This window comes from Pteropus vampyrus, unplaced genomic scaffold (assembly GCF_000151845.1).
Source record: "Pteropus vampyrus isolate Shadow unplaced genomic scaffold, Pvam_2.0 Scaffold1019, whole genome shotgun sequence".
NCBI lineage: Eukaryota > Metazoa > Chordata > Mammalia > Chiroptera > Pteropodidae > Pteropus > Pteropus vampyrus.
The window spans coordinates 13134-20292 of NW_011889800.1; the positions used below are offsets into that span (position 1 = coordinate 13134).

The 7159-nt window shown below is 45.1% G+C and overlaps 1 long non-coding RNA gene across 2 annotated transcripts in view; it reads right to left on the bottom strand.

Annotated features, from left to right (window-relative positions):
- LOC105310054 overlaps positions 1 to 6958 on the bottom strand; it is a 14749-nt gene extending 7791 nt beyond the window's left edge. Inside the window, exons 1-3 of one of the 2 annotated variants that reach the window (XR_897450.2) lie at positions 6371 to 6958; positions 3000 to 3065; positions 1463 to 1563 (exon numbers count right to left, since the gene is read on the bottom strand). This is a non-coding gene — a long non-coding RNA (uncharacterized LOC105310054). Of the gene's footprint in view, positions 1 to 1163; positions 1564 to 2999; positions 3066 to 6370 lie in introns of those variants that run through there. The other variant, XR_897449.2, reaches the window with a different exon arrangement.
- Between the last annotated feature and the right edge of the window lie 201 nt (positions 6959 to 7159).

Here is a 7159-nt window from a genome sequence, read left to right on the forward strand (position 1 = left end):
TGAAGAAAAAGGAACCCTCATGCACTGTTGGTGGAATTGCAAACTGGCGTAGTCGCTATGGAAAACAATATGGAGGGGTCCTCAAAAAATTAAAAATAGAATTACTTTATGACCCAGCAATTCTACTTCTGGGTATTTTTCTGAAGAAATCCAAAACACTAGTTCAAAAAGATACATGACCCACTATGTTCACTGCAGCACTATTTACAATAGCCAAGATATGGAAGCAACCTAAGCGCCCATCAATAGATGACTGGATCAAGAAGAGGTGGTACTTATAGACAAAGGACTATTACTTGGCCATAAAAAAAAAGTAAAATCTTACCATTAGCAACACCATGAAAGGACCTGAAAAGGTATTATGCTAAGTGAAATAAGTCAAACAGAGAAAGACAAATACTACACGACTTCACTTATATGAGGAACCTAAAGAACAAAATAAATGAACAAACAAAACGGAAACAGACTCATAGATACAGAGAGCCAAATGAAGTTTCCCAAATGGGGGAAGGTTTGGGGGCTGGGTGAAAAGGGTGAAGGGATTACAAAATAGTCACAGAAATGTAAAGTACAGCATAAGGAACATAGTCAATAACATGGTAATAACTGTGTATGGTCCCTCATGGGTACTAGACTAGTCAGGGGGATTGTTTCATAAATTATATAAACGTCTAACTACTGTACTGTACACTCAAAACGAATATAAAAAATATCGAATGTCAATTATAAATGAAAATTCAAAAATGGGAGGGGGGAAGTGAAGAAGAGTGAGAGATTCAAATGTCCAGTTATAAAATAAAAAAGTCATGGGGATGTAATGTATAGCATAGGGAGTATTGTCAATAATGTTGTAATAATGTTGTACGGTGTTAGATGGTTACTAGAATTATCACGGTGATCTCATCTTTAGGAACATAAATGTTGAATAACTATGGCATTCACGTGAAACTAATATCATAAAGAAATAAAGAGATCAAGAATGGAGGCGCGGAAAGCTGAGGTCAGCTGTCCCAATAAAAAGTCATGATCCTAGGTCATGTTGGGGTCACCAAAAAACAAACAAACAAACCCAGAAAAAAACGAAAACAAAATAAAACCCACTCCAAAACAAAAAAACCCAAAACAAAAACAAAAACAACAAAATACAAAACCAAAAAAAAAAGTCATGATCCTTTGCTCTGTTAAAACCAGAGAAATCCTACAACCAGAAACAGCTCAGTCCCCATGAAGAGGGTGCCTGCAACACCAAGACAAGCGTACACCATCATGATTTCCCAGTCAATCTCCAAAGGGACCTATTTAGATACTGAACTCTTGGAACAGAGGAATGCACAGATACTTCAAGAGCGATTGGATGTCAAGCCCAGGTTGGCATGACACTCAAGGAGATAAAGTGCCGCCACGGCCCTTGTTTAGAATATTGTCATAAAGAGGTCAGGATATTCATGAATTCCTTGCTCACGTCTTTCTCATACTGGGTCCGCTGGGTCTGTGGAGCCGCCCGGTGGTCATTTCACCTGCTCCAGAGGTATGATAAGAGAACCCTCACAGTGGTTTCTTGACCTGTAAGAAAAAGCTATTACCAGGGAAAAAAATATATTTTAGTAGAAACTTCTAAATCCACCTATTGCCTCCCCTGACAACTCTCACATACAAAAAGAAAACAAAAACAAAACAAAAACCAAATAAACTTATGACATCCCAGGGCAAATGGAAGAGCTTAGGGACAGAATTAAAAGGAAGGAGATATGGTTCCCATAATATCTCCACTTGATTCATTAGTCTAGTATCTCCACAATTCAAATAAATAATGGCAAATAAAAGTGCATTACTACGTATATAACCTAGCTTATAGCAAAAGTGTAGTTCCTGTGACAAATGTTGTGACTTAACTAGAGCAATTATATGTGATGTAGGTATATAAATGTTGAATAACTGTGGTCCACACATGAAACTAAAGTAATAGAAAATAAAAAGATATGGAACGGAGGAGCAGAAGGCTGAGGTCAGCTGCTCCAATACAGTCATAATCCTTTGCCCAGTTAAACCTCAGAAACCCTCACAACCAGACTCTTAACTCATAACTGTCAGCAGTTGATGTGAAAACACACTAACTACAGTGTACATTCATGGTCACTTGCCGTCTGCCTGTGTAATCCAAAGGATTCGAGACAAGCAGCAAGACATCACAGGGGTCAGTTTTATTGATGACAGATATGATAATCAGACCAGGGGGACCAGAAATGACAAGGATTCTGAATGACTTAGGAGGACAGGGGGCCCATGTCCTCCTTGATGATCAATGACAACGACATCAGTAAGGACAGTGACATACAGGTACAAATGATGCCACTGACAGGATCAGATCTAGGGATCAGCAAGTTCAGCAAAGAGTGACGGTTCCATGGGCTGTAGGACCATCACCTCTGTGGCCACTCAGAGATCCGCTACGACTGTGAAGCTTTAATGGCTCCAGTGGCCTGAGCCTCGCTGGACCTCTTCTCCAGAGTAGAGGATGAATTACTGCACTTGCACCTTTGTCTGATCATGTTAGGAGAATAATGCTTTGTCAAGTCTCTGGTGAAACACAATAGGAGAATTACATGCAGGTCCTGGGCATCTGAAGCTTAGCCACGCCTTCTACAGCAATAGATCCACACCTGCCAGCAGGATTCTAGGCTTCGAGACAAACCAGGTGACTGAACGTGGGTAGTAACATGTCCGAGGAACCAAGACTCATTGAAATTACGTGGCTTCTATCACACTCACTAACACAAGGCTGGGTGGTGACAGCATCAGGTATAGTAAATGGAGGCGGTACGTTCTGGGTCAAACAGAGGTAGATTACAAAGAACACTAGCACCTACTACTCAAGAACTTTGACCTGTCACACAGCTCCAACCTGTAGACTCACTCTGACTAGTTAGCAAAGAAGGAAAGGCTCCCCATGCTCCCAAAGTGTTCTTCACCTCAATCCCTAACCCATGTGGCACACACACCTGTGCAAACTCCAATCGCCTTCACACATTCACCTACAGATCCCTGGGACATGGCAGGCTTGTTGGCTAGAATAGAGGAGGGTTTGGGAAGAGAGGGTGACATTTTGCTTTCCTGCAGCACTCTCAAGAGATGCTGACAGCATCTGACCTGAGACTTCGCTTTAAACAAGCTGCACACGTCACCCTGGTCAGAGGTGGACAGTGAAAAACACTCTGCAAACTGCTTTCTGTGCACTTTGTCCCCTGCCCTGCACTCACACCTTCTGCCAGACGGCAATTCCTTTCCTTTTATAGTCTGACTACCTGTTAACCTCCCTGCCTTAATCAAATTCTAGACCCTCAGCTCAAGTCTTCTGTGTTCACGGTGTCTTCAGTCCTCCAATCCCTCATTGCTCTCCAGACTCTTAGCCCCACTCTGGATGCTCCCCGACCTCTCACACTGAGCCTCTGTCCCATGCCTCCTGCTGGTGTGTGCATTTGGTGTTCTCTCTTGTCCTTTATGCCAGGGCAGTAATGTGAACTTCAAGAACCTTATTATTTACTCTGTTCTCAATATTGCATTCTGAAACCCACACAATTCTGGAAGGACAGCACCCTCGACTTCATCGCAGTAATTTCAGCTGCAGTCCCCTTAAATGACAGGTCTTTCCCCCTCGCCCCCCTGAAATCGGTTTCTTCAGCTGCAAGCTGAGGCTCCCTGGAAACACCCTCCTCTATGGAACCAGTAGATCCTCTTAATCCCAGATCAAATCCAACATCGCACCTCACCCCAAGCTTTACAGTTTCCAATCATGATTCTGCACAGGACCCTATCTCTACATGCCATTCCCTGCTGCCTACCTGGGGTTTCAAATCTCCATCTCTGGGGAAGGTTCTCGATGGTTCAGCCCAATGCCCAATGGCCAAAAAGAGCAGGTATAAAACCAAGGCAATCCACCTGGTAGGAGCTCTTTCTCCCATCCAGTGTCCTGTTTGTTGACTCTCTATCAGGCAAGCACACTGAGATTGTGACAGAGACAATGAAAGCAAAGAGGTGAGAACAGAAATGTCTGCCCCGAGGTGGATGCCCAAGTGGCCAATGGGGAGTGAGCACACGGTGAGGCCATGAGGCAGGTGTCGGTAGCCAGGCTCTTTCGTCCTCTAGAGAGTGAACACTATGGCTTTTTTTAAAACTTGTTCAAGTCAAGGTCTGTCAGATTCAGGAAAGTACTTCTCATAAACTTGTCATGCGGTTCCTTAAAGTTGAAAGTGTATGTGGAGATAGAAGAGAGTTAGTGTCAGGGCTGCTGCGGTGTGCACCTTCCCCACCTCTATGGGCTCATGAGGACACTGCCTGCCTCTTTGGGACTTCTTTAGGCTGCCACAAAATTAAAACCACTTCAAAATGGTCACTTCACATATCAGAATCGTTATGCCTGTGCTTGAACTGCTCTATGTTCGCCCTGCCCTGTAAGAGGGAGATTTGCCTCACTGCCTGCCCTGTTCGTATTCAGCTGTTGTGTCACCCACACATTGGTGGTGCGCAACCTCAAGACAGGGGTGCTGCCATACCCTCATTGGGTAAGACTTATTTTGGGGAGGGGCCTAACTGGGACTTCCGTCTAATACGCTGGCGCTCCCAGAATGCAATCATTCGTGGCGGGAAATCACTGTACCCTGTTACTGAATTTTTTCTGTGGATTCGCTTCTTTTGTTTCTCGGGGAGATGGCCCTGAAGGACCAAGTGTGGGTTGTGGCAACATTTGTGATGATGGAGGTAAGGAAATTTGTGGCCGTGAGGCTCTCGGGGGTGGTATGGAACTTTGCAAGATGTAAATTAATGACTCACGGAATGCAGCTAGTCTTGCCTTTCCTAGACAAAGTGTGTCCATATTTGATCGAAAAGGGGCTGACATTTGTACTCTGCAAGATCGCTTCAGATGCGTACAATTTCCTTCACGTGAACGGTTTAAAGAACAAGATCACACATTTTTTCAATCAAAGGATGATGTGTCACCAACCAGCAGAAGTGATTGTAGTTTAATTTCTGCTTATGATCCATCTGGGTAGCTACCCAGCACAATCCTGTGACTTCTTAAAAGATCACATTTTATGTTTATGACTCTACACCTCACGAGACGTTAACAGGAGGTTGGTGCTTTATTACTGAATATAAATCCCGTATGTTACAATAACCATCGACAGGAGGACACAAACATTCCTGTTTTAACTACCTGGACTGATTTCTGAGCTGTGGTTCATCAGTTACTGGAATAAAATTTCGATTTGAGGGATGACTTAAGAATGTGGTCTCCTGGCTGGTTCTACCATGACTCCCTTCTCCTTTTGGGATAGGTCTCTGGTGGGTCTTTGACTAGGGGAGGGGGTCTTCATTGGATTTGGACCTGTGACGAGCAGGATAGACATCTCCATGGGGGTAGGAGGGATGAGCGGTGTGAGCTTCCATGGGGTGTAGGGCGTGTGGGGGATTCAAAGGTAAAATTCTGGAACTGACTCCTCAGGAGGCTTTGAAAATCTGCCTCAGTAGGAGGAGCAGGTGTGGGCGCCATAACAATATGGCGGCAGGGAAGAGGGCACTTCCAGGTGTGAGGGGAGGAGAAAATTTGGGAGGAAATCTTAAAATGGCGGGAGACAGAAAATGGCCACATGAGGAAGTCAGCGCAATGAAGAGGGCTCAGAGCGGGTGGCTGGGGGAGGGACAAATTGTGGTCGGCAGAGAAGGAAGGTTAAGCTCTGTCTCTAAAAGAAACCTCCAAACCTGTGAGGACAGAGTTTGGATGGGGGAAGCCTGTGGAATTGAAGAAGCCTCTGTGCTGTGTCAAAAATGATGAGGTTTAAGGTTTAAGCAATGCGGGATAGGACTAAGGCCTTATTTGTTTATTTATTTATTTTGCACAAAGAAATAAAAGTGCAGACAAGTTTGCCCAACCCCTGTAATTAACGTCGACGGTCACTCCAAATCCTCCAGGGTAGAGCCCTCCCTTCATCCCCTTCCCCTTCCTTCTTCTGTTCTCCCCTCTCCTTCTTTGCTAGATTCTTCTGGGCTCTGCACACACCAGGCTCATCTGAGCCACCCACATGCTTCTCTTCCCTCCACTCATCTTTTCTAGATCCGCCTCCCCACACTCCAGGTCTTCCTAGTTCTTGATCTCTTTCCCCCACCCATTCCTCAGATTTTCTAGATTCTTCTGCGCTCTATACACTCCAAACTCTGGCTGGTACTCGACTTCCTGGTCCTACCGTCTGCAGTTTCGTAGATTCTCTGGGCTCTGAACACGCCAAGGTCTTGGCGCCCTCTGCCCTCCCCTGCCTGCTCCTCATGCCCAGCCTCCTGTACCGCCTCCAACTGGGGCCTCGGTTGGTTCACTTACTCATAAATCTTGGTATCTTCATAAGTGGAAAGCTCCGCAGAAGGACGACTTGATGTTCGGAGGTCAACACTAACTCACTCACAGAACAACAGGAAATGCTGCCACCACGAGACCCAGACGCAGCTTTGGGAGCAAGTGCGCACGTCTCAGCTTGTTAAGAACTGAAAACTTGAAACCCTGCCTTAGCTCTGGAAACTGAAATTTGGGTATTTTTTCACCACCTCAAGCCAGTTCTTCATTGGCTACCCTCCCCCAAGGCAGTTGAAACCCTCTTCTGCTCTGCACTCCACGCTTAACCCACTTCCTCTTCTGAAATGATCACAGCCACAGCTCAAGCCTCTGTCTCCCCAGGGACTTCATGTCATTCTTCAGTCTCTGCTCACTCTCTGGATATCTGACACCATCGGGGTTGCAGTCACCCTCTTTACCTTACACCCTGTGCCCTGTCCCCTCTTGGCCTGTCATTCATCAGGCCTCCCTTCCTAACGTGCGAGCTCCAGTGCCCCTAGGGGCATGTTTCTGTGTGTCCCTCGGTCGAATGCCCTTAACACACACTTCATGCCCATGGGTGGACACACAAATACACAAACACACACCCAATCACATACACAATCACACACATACACAACCATACACACAATCATACACACACAAACACACATGCAATATATTTGACAGTGAAATTGCCTATGTTCTAGAGGTTATATGTCTTGATAAACTGGCCACCCAAAGAGTGTTTATTGTTTGATTCTTAGTTTTCATTAGAAATTGAGATTCTTAAGAGTTAAA